Source organism: Falco biarmicus, chromosome 2, assembly GCF_023638135.1.
Source record: "Falco biarmicus isolate bFalBia1 chromosome 2, bFalBia1.pri, whole genome shotgun sequence".
NCBI classification, from domain to species: domain Eukaryota; kingdom Metazoa; phylum Chordata; class Aves; order Falconiformes; family Falconidae; genus Falco; species Falco biarmicus.
In genome coordinates, this window is record NC_079289.1 from 72,933,801 (window position 1) to 72,948,554 (window position 14,754).

General features: G+C 40.9%; 1 protein-coding gene and 1 long non-coding RNA gene across 3 annotated transcripts in view; both read right to left on the reverse strand.

The window, feature by feature from the left end:
- SLC9A7 (solute carrier family 9 member A7) overlaps positions 1–14,754 on the reverse strand; it is an 81,653-nt gene that overhangs the window by 53,166 nt on the left and 13,733 nt on the right. The window lies entirely within an intron of this gene.
- LOC130144950 (uncharacterized) lies at positions 10,031–14,261 on the reverse strand. The gene is made up of 2 exons (XR_008820320.1): positions 11,599–14,261; positions 10,031–11,192 (listed from the first exon to the last, which is right to left on the reverse strand). It is a non-coding gene; the product is annotated as an uncharacterized LOC130144950 (long non-coding RNA).

The window sequence follows — 14,754 nt, forward strand, 5'->3', positions numbered from 1 at the left end:
TCAAGGTCACGTCTTGTCATTGCCTTAGGGCTACTTTAGATAAGGAAATTAAAAGAGTAAACAAGCTGGGAATTCTTCTTTGTAGGCAAACTCAGCATACTGCTATAAAGGGCATCTTTGTAATAAGCATTTCATTCACTTTTTAACTAAGCCAAACTAAGCATATTTTTGAACTTAAGTAAACAGATTATTCGGGGGGGGGGGGGGGCAGTTATTGGGACACTGCACAGAACAAAATGTCAAATTAACTTGCTGGCTCTCTGCTGTCAGACACATGCACCACGCACACCCTTGCCTTCTCACAAGCACTGGGTTCCAAAAAACCCACAAGACTGTCTGTGATGGTTAAAAAAGCCTTCTAACTGCTGCTCTGGTTTTTCCTAGGGAAACTAATTCTTTTTCAGATTGTATCACATTATTGTGATCCACATACTCATATGTACAGTGAAATGGTCAAAAAAAAAAAATCATGAACTACAGAAGCAAGCAGATATGCTTTATTCTGTAATGCACATTCTTACTGATGATGGGCTTAAAGAATGAGTTTAAGGTAGAAAAAAAGTAATTTAAAAATTCAACTATTAAGAGACTTCAACAGAAGACTACTTTAGAATTTCAAGTTAAGTTTCTGAAGAATTATTAAAGTTTCACATATAGCTTCACATTTACACAGGACTATTATAACTCCAGATCAATACAGTTTGTTCCAAGTAATGCAGAGGGATGAATAGACACTATTAGCAAGGTGACACCCACAGAAGCACGAACATAAACAAATGGAAAAATAATAACCAGTAAGAAAAATTGTTCCCTGTATTCTCCCCTAGAATCTAAAATCTGGAAAACAGACTTAAAAAAAGCCCAAACAAACACAAAAAACCACCACACACCCACAAACCACAACCCCACACCATATATTGAACAGCCTAAACTGAAGGCTCAGCCCTGGAAGAAATTGTTCTCCTGTGGTAAGAACACGTGGCATCTGGTCCAAGCACAGGACTGTGAGTCAAGGCTTCTGACCCAATTCCCAACTTCAGCAGTGACTCAGTGGAAAAGCTCAGACAAGCCACAGAAGACAATGTAAAGAGACACTCTCAACAGAAATAAGATACCACAGTTATAAAAGGCGCAGGTATTTGCCAGAGATTACAGAGAAGGTCAGAGTCTGCAACTACACTCACGTGTTTTCAAGTTCATTTACCACATAACCATTGTTCCATGCAACACAGATTTAACAAAACTTTCGCTGTTAAATATTTTATACATAACGTTTTAAAAGATTCTTTATACTTTCAAAAATATAAGTATCCCTCCTTAGCTATAAAACCCAAAGCAGTGAAAGCCATACACACACTGACACCACACATGTTCCTAGAGGCGTGAAGAGTAATGGGCAACCACAAAGACACTAGCCTCCACCCCTGCATGGCTCCTTTCCTTGCCCCATGCAGAATCAACTCTCTAATAGGGCAGCAACTGCAACTGGTCCCAGTCCCTTGCAGCAGGAACTGAGCTGAAGCATTTATTTCAACATAAAACTTCTAAAGCAGGTGAGGAAACCCCCTAAACACTGAGATGTTTTCCCCCAGGCACACTGGTGACCATACTGGCAGGCATCTGAGAAGAACAAGCAGCAGGAGCAGCAGCAGCTCTAGGCTACATAGCTGAAAACTTCCTATTTAATCATTGTGTTTTGTTACTGCTTTTCTCCCCATTTGCATATGCATGCTAGAAAGGTTCAGCATCTCTCAAACATGTGGCCACAAGTTCCTCAGAGTCTGAAAAAGAATAACATCAAGCTGCCTGTTACAAGAAGCTCTATAGTAATATCCCCTGGCTCAGGTACTAGCAAGAAATAAAGCTTCCCAGTTTTAAAGAGAAAGTGCAAACAATAATTATTTCTCCCCTAAAATGTGCTGTAAAGCTTCAGCAGGAGCTATTAATCTGTTATTGCAAGGAGTCAGGCTTCAATCTGCAACCCAAATGAAACTCGTTAAGCAGCAGCAATCTCTTTGCTGACACTGTCATATCATTTTGAAGGTTTGACTTAAGGAAAAGATGAAGAGGGAAGGGGCAGGAAATACATCCATCTTGGTATGGCTTTGGGTTCAAAAACCCCACAACAGCTACAAGAAGAGCTGTTAACTACAGATAAGCCTGTTTTCTTGCTACATTCTGCATCCCAGCCTCAGGCCTTTGCTCCTTTGAAGGATATTTAAAGTGATGGATTTGTGTGGAGACCTCCATCCTAAAACCAAAACAAAATCACCCAGCCACCCCCAAAACCAAACAAACCAACCAACCAACCCACCCACCCACCCAAAAAAACCAACACACACCAAACCACACAACAAGTTTCTGGGAGCTTCTGATTAGGGCACAGGAGCAAGCAAAGTCTTAGGAAGAAAAGAACTTTAAACAAGGTGAATGAACTAAAATCTGCATGAGAAAAGTTGTCAATTGTCTCAATGATAACTTTCTAGTACTTCTCTCTTCCCAAAGGTCTTTTTTGTGCCAAGCCCCATCTATTTTCTAACAACACAACCTCCTACCTGTAGAACAGACAAAGGTTTCGAGTTGACTGAATTTTCAAGGAAATCTCTTTTGCTGAGGCAAGACCCATGCTCTGTAGCTGTGGGCAGAAGACCGCTGGCACTCGTAAACAAGACGGTTTGTGGCTTGTAGGGAAATGCACCAACCCTAAAGACAGAAATAGTGGCAAGATAACAACTCTGGCTTTCTGTGATCATTACGCCTGACCATGTAAGTCTTGTTACTGCAACAGCCAAACACACACACAGAGCCTCAACAGCAGGCCTATCCCATCTCATAGGGACAACCTGCTGCTTACAGGTGTCTCCCAAAGCAGAGCTGAAGCCACATGTTTCCTCTGTTTCACCTTTCTGGGCGACTGCTCTGAGCATGGGGACTTCAGTGGCCACAGCCTTCCTACAAAGCCACCACAACTTCCAGTCCCAGTCTACAGCTGTTTAACCTGCTGACCCAGCTACTGACATCCACCCCCTTTTACACACTAGGAACCAAGAAAGCCAAGAAATACTCTAAGACCTTATGAACAGTTATACAGAAGATCAAAGAAATCAACTTTACTTGCTTTCACATACAGTGTAAAATTTAAGCAGTTGGTTTAGTACTAACTGCAGGTGCCAGGCGAATGACTGTTGCCACAGCTTGTGATACACGAGCAGTTTTATGACACTTCTGTCATCCTGACTGATTCCCATGAGCTAGAGAGAAGAAAGATTGCACTTTGAGCTGCAACAAGAAAAAAAACAGCCAAAAGCTCAGCCTGTTCACAAGCAGCACATTGTCCAGAGGTCCTGCAGCTACAATTCCCAGCCTCCTATGCAGTCTGTTACCCCTCTCCTTCTTCCCTCCTGAAATGGTACAAACTTCATCTTACTCCAGTCAAACTCACTCTACAATTCTTAGTCTCTTAACTTCTTGCCCTGCTCCCACTACAGACTGATGCCTCCTTGCCTGTTCCTGACAGATCTCAGGCACTGTTCTGGCCTGACATTTTTGCCATCCCTTCCAGCCTTTTTAGCATCAGCGGTGCCAGCATGGGCCCCAGCAATCATATCTGCTTCGGCTCTCCTCTGCATCCCTCCTCAATTCTAATCCCAGCATGTCTCACTATTGGCACAGACAGGGTTAGGAACCTATGATTTCATGTCCTTTCCTAGTCCAAAGGTGCCAGCTGAGCGCTAGTAATATCAGATGTATTAGAGGTAAAGAGCAGCCAATTCATGCTACATGGAATAATCTGACCCACTGACATCCAGGGCAGCTACTGAAATCACAGGGTCTTGGTGGAAGACCCCTTGGCAGGACAGAAAATTGTAAAGAGTACAACATCCTTCCAAAGCCTGATCACACATGAGCAGAAACACTGTGCACATGATCTTGCTCTTATCCTAGCCATTTTAACTGCATAAAGCTATTTATGCTGTCTTTGGGCCATTCATTCTCTTCCCCTGCATATTCTCTCAAACAAATACAACCTCAAGAACATAAGAGATTCTCGGATTGAACCAGTAGGTTTTCCCACACAAGCTGTCTGAACACAACACCACCCAGCCCCACACTAAAAATCTTGGGTTTGGACATGTACATAATCACTATAAAGCAGTTCTTGCATCTGAAGGTGGATGCGTACCCTTTCAGGAAGATACCAAGCCAAAAGGAGGAACTTTCTATTTCACCCCATGCTTTCCGGGCTGCTTCCGATAAGCGTCACCAAAATGTCCTCAAAACTTCCTTAGGTTGTTTCTCAGGATGTGATTTTCATGAATGCAAGGAGTTAACTATGTCTAACTAGTTCAGTTAGAAAATTGTTTAAGTCAACTTGCTTTTAAGAGAATTAACTGCACGTGGTATGCATAAAAACCTGCAAACTTAAAACGTTTGCCATCAGAAGCATGAACAACTCCCACTTCCCACAAAATTAGAGGACAGGGGATGGACTCACACCCACACACCTGAGGTAGCACAGAAAGTAATCAGGCCATGAAACCCAGGACTGCAGCTTACCGTTCACATCCTTTACCATTTTTGCATACATTTTTGAGTTTAATTAATCAGCTATATTACTGCTCAGATGTAGCCTTCATGGCTTTTTCTTTTTACTTTTCCATTTAGATTTTTCAAGTGAAATACAGCATCAGCTAATTCTGGCTTCACTTTCACTTCACCAAAGATACTTTTTTCTTAGACTTAGAAAATGCTTGACAGGATAACACAAGTGCCAATGACAACAACATGCAATACAATATAATGCATTTTGTCTAGCTTACAACTGCCATCCCAAACCACTAAAGAGTACCTCATTTAATAGCAATGTGGCTGTTATAGCTCTGGTATCAGATAAATAGTTTAAAGTAACACAAAAAAACCCCAAGACATTGGTTTGTGCAGGTAGCAGGTTATACCACCCTGCACTTAAGTGCTGAGACAATCTACATCTGTCAACATTGCTCATCAGGAGAGCTACCCTCAGAGCATGCAAGTCTTCACAAGCAGCTCTTTCTTTTTAAAAATTACACACTAGTACTATTGCTTTTGGACAATGTGGTATAGAAATGGATGATTATCTAAACAGAAAAACACCTCTTGAAACTTTAAGTAGTACTTATTTCAAGATTTGTCACCATATGAATTTGCAAGTTAAATGGCAGTGCACGTGCACTTATTAATACCTCACAGCACAAAAGCTAATACATCAAGACTGCAGATTTACTTCGGTGGAGGTCAAGTATCTAGGGCAACTCATTGCAAGCTTCTGTTTTGCCTCCACCAAGCTCAGGTTTTGTACCACCACTCTGTACACCTTGACACTTAGGGAAGCCACTGGGATAAGTGAATGGCTTTTACCCAGAGCCAGCAGGAAACACAGCTGTTATCTCACTGGCTTTCAAGCAACCAAGCTTACAAGCTAAGACGAGAAATCTGAGCCTACCTAGGCTTACCTGTCCTCCTATTACTGCTCCATGCTCCACATCAGAAGATAACTAACTTACCCTTTCATCGCACGGCTCAAGGCTTCCAGCCCAACAGGATACTTCCTACGTCGCAGAAGCTGTTTTAGTACGTCTCAAAGAATTAGAGTTCATTTACACCCCATAGGTAGACACTGGATCTCCTTTGTGCAATTCATGTTAAAAAAGCCACAGAAGTGCTATAAATTAAGTTCATTTTTTACGGACACTACAAGTCCCTGGCGCACTTGAATAGAGTTCCGATTTAATGACTTGCCTTTTAAAAGGCCACTAATAGTTTGCAAGAGCTCCCACACATTTATCTTTCAGGTTGTTCATCAATATGGGTAGGAAAAAAGAACAGTAATCAACCACGAGCAAAACAAGTTACAGTGTTGAAGTATAAGCACCAACTTAAGTCTGACAAACAAATCTAATACTAAAGTTCAAGCTCAAGTTCCAAATCTAAAGACATCTTAAGACAGAAATGAGATGTTCTTACATAGCATTTGTATATATGCTAAAGATATTCGCATATGTAACTAAGGAGAAAAAGAAATTACCAAAATTTGACTTAACCCTCCAGGGGAAAGAGAAAACAATTTAAAAATCACATTTTTTCCTTTAGATGTCAGCTGAAAGTTACATGCTAAAACTGCTTTAAGACCTAAAAAAAGCCACTTCCGTGGGTTTTTTAGAAGGGTTCTAGAAAACTCCCAAGCCACGTAACTTAGAGCAATGCTTTCCAATTTCAGCTATACAGCTTCTTACATAAAAATAATCTGAAGTTTTATCATGTTTAGCATGGATTTCCTCAGTGAAATATGCCAATGCAGTGACAAATAATTTTATTAAGTTCTACATGACTTTCTGCTGGCTAAGGATTTGCAGAAAGAAGGAAGTCAGCTTCTTTGCTTAGACTGCCTGAAAACCAAAAAGGCAGCTGTTTCAACAGCAGCCTCCAACTCAAGCTAGAAAATTTGGAATGCAAGGTGCAGAGAACGAACACTTTCTGCTACCACAAGTTAGTCGAGCTGGTGGGAACCTGCAGACAGTTAGCAATACTGAAAATTGACTCCTGCATATCTGAAAACGAAACCAGAGCTCAGATCAGAAGTTTGGAAATGAAAGAGCCCTTATGTTCACAAATGCTGCCTAAACCAGTTTACTCAGGCTGTATTTCCCCAAGATTCCCCATAGCTTCTGTCAGGAGACCCCCCCCCCAAAAAAAAAGTTTCTCTTCATGGAGCAGTCCCAGATGTTCTTTTCTAGCACATCATCAGACCTTTATCTGTAGCTTCAGCTGTTGTGGGCTGCACCTCTCATGCATCTCCTATGCATTCAACAACCAGCTCCCTCTGGAAAAATCTAGATCCCAGTGAGCCACTCTGCATCAAGCAGACAACCAGACTACACAGACCGTAGAGCTGCCTGGACAGGCAGCCTCTGCCAAGCCACTTACCTCTTAATACTCACCCTCCTGAAAAGGCAGCCCGAGACTTGCAGTATTTCCCACTGATCAGGAGCAAAACCAATGTCCTGCTCTGTTATATAAGATATTATTTCTGCAAACTGCTTAAAAGTTTAATACAACAAAAGTATGGAGCTGTAAAGTTGATGATTATTGCTTTACCCTCCAGACATGGTGTTGCAAGCACATCTCTAAATTTTAAGAGCCTGGCTAGAACTCCAGCAAAGCACAAGGTGGTTTTTAAAAGAACTGCTCTTGCTCCAGAGAATGCAGACTATCAGGCTTATTAAATATTAAGGCAAGACAAATTGCAGAGCTGTCAACAGACTCAAGACTTTGCAATCCAACACTGACAGACTGAGTGGTCTCTGTGGTATCCTCATCTAATGTTGCTGCAGATTTTGCAGAAAGCATGTTTGCATGAAAGTAACTTCATTTTTTGCAGACAAGGAGTAGAAAATAGTTCCATCAGAACTACCACATTTCACAGTTCCAGTTTCTGAGGAAATGTCTCATAAAGCAAGGCAAGTTCTGTCAAATAAAATTTGGACAAGTTATTTTTCTAGGCTTAAATCCTATCCCTATTAATGCTTGTACTTTAAAATAAATTTGCTGTGAAAGACTAGCTAAAGACCTCCATAAAAGTTTTTTTTAAAAGGGAACTCAAAGTCAAGACTTCTGAAACAAGTGACAATACTGAGAAAAGACTCTGTATTGTAGCTGTTAAAACAATCACTTACTACACTAGAAAGAAAAAGCTGAATTAGCTTACAAGTCTCTCCAAAGAGGCTTCCACCACAGTTCTGCCATTGGTTATGAAAGATTAGAAAAAGTTCTCGGTATTTACCTAGGCTTCTATATTTACCTTGATCAAAACTACAAAACAAACTCATGGGACACCAGAAAGCCCACAGATGCTGGAGCAAGGAGGGCACCATGACATAGCTCAGAGTGAGAGGAAGGCTGGGTGATGACAAGCTCAGAAAGAGAGGAAGAAGGCTGAGTGATGACAGGCTGGTAGAAGCAAAGACAAAAATGCTCACCAAGAAGCAAAGTGCAAAGAAGCTGTAACAAAAGCTGCATTGAGCTGCATCCCCCGACTTGTCTTTTCTCTCCATTACTGCTACCATTACTTTATTTTCACTCCAACCATACGTATTTGCACAGAACACAGTTTTCTAAGGCAAACTGAAGTGTTCCACTTTGCACACGCAGCACAATAAACTTTATTTCAGTTTGCTTCAGAAAATTGTTCACCGCTCCCAGAAGTCAGCAGGCAGAACACGAGAACATTGCACTGGGTTAGACAGCTCAAACATGAGATCCAGCCTCATTCCAACACATATCTTAGATTTACTCTAAGATTGGACCTGCTACAACTCAGAGGAAGCTGCTGAGCACTAGGACTATGTCCAGTTTATTAAAATTTGGAAGAGATATTAGCAAGGTGGGTCTCTTCCAAGAGTGACAAAGCCTTAAAGGAAAGCCATTCTGTCTGCAGAGTCAGATTCCAGGCTTGAGTTTATAAGAGCTTCTGGGTGATGCAAACAACCACAAGTGACTTTTTGCTTTTTAGTGGGCTTTCCAAGCTTCACTGATACGGAAAAGCATATCTGGGAGCATAAAGAGAAGAAAATCCCAACAACAGGCATCAAAAAGGGACAACTAAAAGAGACTGAATGAATGCTTTTGATCTTGTTCCTTGCCACAACTCCTTACCTGCAAAATGGAGTTACAGCACTTCCCTGCAAACACATCACAGAATTTAACAGTTGTGTGAACCCCCAAGAGTAGCAATTATACTCCCAAAGAATAGAAAGAAGGAAGAAAACTTTTATAGAGATGTGTTACATGGTAACAGCTGCATATACACATACAAGCTCTCTTCCAGACGCTAAGTAGAGACAACACTGTGATTAGTGTAGACCTTTCAAATCAACTGCATGAGGTCATTTTCTGTTTTGGGCACCCTCCATCTACCAACAGTATCTAGGAATTGACCTTAATTGCCACTAGAAACACAGTATCCTCAAGCCCAAGGTAAAGAACAAGGTGGGCTAGCGCAGCTAAAGCTGAGGCAGGGTAAGGTACACTGACACAAGAAAATGATGATGCATTTTCTTAGAGTGGACACAAGCAGACCACAGGTTGGTCCAGTACAAATTCGGAGTGTGATAGTCATTGCTTTTGCAGTTTCCAAGACACCTGGTTAAATACCCCAAGAGTCCACATGGCCATGGGATATAATAATATTGGAAATTGTTATTCGATTTTCTGTGCCAGAGGCAGCATGAAAGTAGGTTCGTACAAATGTTCTACACAGGCCAGTTCCTTCAATGTAACCTACCAAAATCATAAAATAGGAACATAAAAAAAATACTAAAAAAATCTGTGACATAACTATAGCGATGCAAATTCAGCCTGACAGATAACTGGACAACTGATGCCTACAGAAGTGCAAATAGTCAATTGACATCCATGATTTTTGCTGATGAGTGGTGTTCTCATGTCAGGAAACAGTCACACCAATTCCCATCAAACCAGGGAACACACATACATTAGCACAGGTCTGCAAGAAAGCACATCACTGTGTGCTCAAATCTACTACTACCAAGGATCCTGAAGATGGCAACTACAAGCAAAATAATTTCACTGGAAGTCTGAAGAAAACAGTATTCAAAATCTGCACCTAGATGGCTTATATAGCACCATGTCTTCATCAAGGGAAAATCTTCTCCCCCTTGCTTCCCTCCCTCTAAATAATGTATCTCAAATAGCTGCTATTTTCAAGCTCAGTTTGCTATTCAAAAGCTCTTTATGCAAGACCTGTCACTTGTAACAAACTGTCACTAGCAAAATACCACTCAGGAAAGGTTCTCTCTAACTGTAGATGTCTTCAAAAAAGCACTACTAACATTTGCCGCTTTGGCAGCTGTATGGAAGTCCCTGGGTTTGCTTGTTGACTCAACCAAAACAGATTCCATAGTGAAAACCAAAAGGCACAAAAACCATCTTCAGACGAGAATATTAATACTGTGTGCAATAAATAACACCCACACAAGTGTTATATTTTTTAATACAATATTAACAGCAGTTATGTTTGGTTTGTGCAGTTGCTAGACCAGCTAGTAGCAATGGAATCAGAAGCCCCAGTCAGTCACAAGAGACATGTCTGTTCTGATTTGCAGTCGGTGCCTGCCACACTAGGTATGCATACCCTGCGAAATGCTTTACCAAACAATCCTGTTCCAATTTGTTATTTCAAATTACATTGTACTAGCTTTCTAATATTTTATCTATCTAAAGTGTTAGTAATAGTTGAATCAGATTGTTCTAGCAAGGGCAAACCGGTAAGGTGAGATGTTATTTAGTTGCTGTGATATTGGAGCATTGCTAAGTGCTGCATGCTAGGTAAAGAGTACAGCAACTGCCCAGGGACCATTTACTCCTCATTAACGCTGTATTTAGAAGGGACTAGTACCACTGAGGATAGAACCACTAATGAGCTTTATCAGAACACCCTGGGAAAAAACCTGCATTTTCTACCACATACCATGACAGGGACAAAGTGAAACCTGAAGGCACACAACTCTTGGTCACAGTACTATTTATATTTGCAAACACAAGGGAACATTTCAGACTCTGAAATCAACTCTGGTCTTCAGCCAGTACAGCAAGGTCTTCCTTCTTCAGTGCTCCCGGCACAATACAAAGCAGCATTCCACTCAGAATTGAGAAAGTCTTTTCGATAAGGCTTGTCTGACAAGACAAGCGCAGTTAGCAATGGAAAATAGAATTAAAGTCTAAAGTTACAAGCTTTTAGTGAGAAATTAATCAATCAATCACACTTCAGAAGATACGCTAGTACATCACATGCTGTCTCAGAATACACTCTCTTCGAGTACTTTACTGTGCTTTTAATAAAACAAGTATGTTACCCAAAGCTAACATTTTTTTCCAGCCCAAATACTTCACAATATACTGACAACTGAACAAATGCCAGGGACAATCTATCCATTCACGACCGCTGGAGTTCATCATCCCCGCTTATTCTTCATCCTTCGCAGATGCAGTAATCCTTATGAATGGAAGCTTTCTTTTAGATTGTAAATAACAGTAACAGGGCCATAATGAAAATCCATCCAAAGAAAATCCAAGCTTTCTGAGCATGCACTGAAGATTTGCTGATCTGTACAATGGCCAGCTAGAAAACATACACTCTTCAAAACAAAACAGGAAAATGGTGGAAACTGAGTCAAAAAGGGTTTACGAAGTGCTACATCATTCAAATGCAGTTATTTCACAACCTGCAGTGTTTTTGTACAAAGTTGTTTCACAGCACCCTCCCTCCCAAATACACAGAAAGACTACCTTTCCCCACTCCTTTGTGTCTAGGGATCAAAAGCTCACAGAAAGAAGGAATGACAAAAATAAAATGAGGCTATGGATAGGCTGAAATGCTGTGGCAGGCACTGTGAGGCATTCTGCTGCTTCTGTACAGAAGGTATGTTCATGTCAGCTCCTGACAATGATATGTTCTGAAGCTGTAGCAATTAAAGTAGATCTTGAGAAAAGTAAAATTACTGCTGCAATGCCTATTCACGCTAAGGACCTCGAAAGACTTACCTCTTCAGCAAGCCTTTCCCTCAGCAGCAGGCAAACCAGCTGCAAGGTGCTTTTGCTACAACCCAGTGTGAGTGAAAAACTGTCTTCCAAATTCTAAAAATAAATTACACAATAGATAATACAACCCAGTAAATACATATCCATTGCCTTTTTTAAGGCTTTTAACAAGCTGTATCAATTTAAGCAAAAACACTTGTTATGAAACATGAGCAGGTTAAGCAACAATAAATGGAAAAGCAAATTGGATAATTGCTTCTTACAGTAAAGCATTACCTAGCTATTAGGCCCACAGGTATACAAGATCAGAGTTAATCATCATAAGGAAGCAAGCAGACTATTTAGCCTATCATTTCCTTCTGGAAGAGAACAACTTTGAGGACAAGTACAGCATTATCATTGTCACCATAACATTTCAAGTTGAGATCCAGATAGGTGCAGGAGAAAGTGTCATCTTCTGGATGGTTTTAACAACAAAACACAGGCAAAAGGTGTGTGCCCTATTACTCATGCTAAATGCAGACAGACTGAACTGCCAGATCATTGAGAACACGCTCCTCAGACTGCAGTCAGCCAAGTTTTAGACCACAAATATAACAATTAAAAAAAATCTGGCAAGTAACATCATGAAATGTATAAAATCTCTACATTCAGAAACCAGCATAATGACTGGGCACTACTAAAATATTTGCTTTGAGCACTGGTTTCAGCTTTGGTTACTCTCTAAGCAGAAGATCATCTTTTCCAGAAGTCTAAGTCCCACAATTCTCTGATCACAACAGTAACTAAAAATCTTGCATTGAATCAAGCTGAAGTAAAGGACTAAGCGGATCCTATGAGATGAGTAATGCACACAATACCCAATACTAAGACAATCATGACAAACATCAAAAACACCACAAAAAGCCCAAGACACACCCACCCCCAGTTAACCATTTTGTCAATACTCAGACATCCATCCAAAAAAAAAAAGAAAAAATCAGGTCTCCTTATAACTGTTACCTAGAAAAAAGGCACAAGAAGCCACTCACACGCCTTTGTACCAGGTTAGAACTCAACAATGGGGAAGGGGCACTCCAGCACCCACACGCTCTCTAGCACTCACAGCTCGGTCAGGCACACAGCAGACTGCCTGCTTTGCACAGCTACTATAAGCAAAAATAGCGGACATGTTACAGGCACAGCTGAGATATGCAAAGTCAGATCATGTTTAGTTTGGGCCCTATACAATCATTACAGGAGCAAAGAGCATGCACAGCACCAACTGCTTCAGAGCAGAGGGTTCTGCTTTCCCCCCACAGAGAAGAGGAGATGACACTGGTGGAAATCACTAAGGACAGAATCACAGCTTACAATCCAAGTTCCACAGTGAGTTTCCTGAGCAGCCTTGAGCAAGCCTTTTCTGTTGGGTGCTTCAGATGCAGTACTAATTTTCCATCTTCAAGTGGCAAAAAATATGGCTTTACAATGCTTGGATGCTAACATGGTATTTCATGGAGCTGTATATACATACACTTTCTTTATCCATCCATATACACAGGTATTGAGAGAAACTGCATCCTAACTGATGATAGTCTGACAAGGAGCACTGGCCCAAACGCTCCCCTGCTCCCTGCTATCATACCATCCCTTCACAAGTGCTGAACAAGTAGGAGTACAAAGAAAAAAGCAGCAGTGTAAATGCATAACTAAAAACACTTTTATGGGCTCAGCAATATAGTTTTAGCAGTTCAGAGATGGTGCAGCTGACATCGACTTCTGAGAATGTATGCCACAACAACAGACTAACCCCAGCTGCAGCAAGAAACACCCTCCCCAGTTAAGTTCCTGAGGGAAAGTGTTCTTTTTCAGGATTTCCTATTTATCACCTCAGAGACTTGAGGTTACTGGACTGTGACCCACAGACTATGTAGAAAGGTCTGCCAAATAGCAATGAAAAGCTCAGACCAGTAATCAGAATCTTTTTATTCCTTGCAGGAAAGCTTCTGTTTTCAGATATTGTTGTCACCCCCGAAAAAAAAAAAAAAATTATCCCTCCAGAATACTTCTGTCATAGTATTTTAGTCATTATTACATCCACAGTCAGCCTCTCAGCCCATTTCAATAAGCTTGACTGAATCCGCTGTCTTTCTCCTTGGCTAAATCTCTCTCCACAGACACAATTCAGCCAAGCATTTCTCCTTGGGATACCTGTTACCCCAGCCATTTGTTCTGCAACTTCTTCAGTACTGGCTGATTTCTTCACTGAAGCTTACAACAAAATCACTTGATAGTCAAGCACATCAAACCCCAAGTCATAGGTAGATTTTCCTGGTCAATACAGCCACTTGTAGCAGAATGTGTCCTGCAAATGTGACATCCCAGCTGTAACCACAAGCCCATTGAACTTGGTCAGTTCACATTACAGCATGATAGTGAGCTTTTTTCCAAGACATTTTATAAATAGGATATTGATTTCAATTGAATTCTCCTTAACTTTGAAGCCCAGCGTTATGGAATGGACCTCTGGCAAACAGCTATTAACAGGAATCAGTAAGGACTTCCCAACCCCTTTTAACAGCCCCAGAACACCCCCTGCTCACACTAGCCCAGTGCCTCTGAACCACGCAAAACCCCTTCCTGCTAAGAAACGTCTCACAAATCTGTATTTGTCAATGAGCAGCTGTTTTGAGTTTCTCAGCCAGTAAGGCAAATACAATGTAACGGTAAACACCTATAGTGAGAATTGTCAAATTTAAAAGTACACTTAATAATTACTTAAGATGCATCAGATTGCCATTGACCATGTATTTATTTCGACATATGATCCACAGACCTTTTATGTTCTCCATAAAACATATTTCATGTCAGGTCATATTTCAGGACAATAGAAAGAGGGCACCTAAATGTCTTTAGTTCACAAGTTTCTGTGATGTCATTAGAAAAAAATTACCATTTCCATATGTGAAATGGTGCATTTTCTATACTAAATGGAATGCAAGGAAACACTGTTTCAAATCAAGTGAAGCATCAGAAAACTGTTCCCATGCTCAGATACAGAGTATTACACAAGAACAGGCTATTCTGGAAAGCCAGTATTTCAGCTCTGAGGCGTGCATGTTGTATGTGGGTGCACACACGTGCACAGAAATGTGACCAGTTCAAGGATCCCAGCATTCA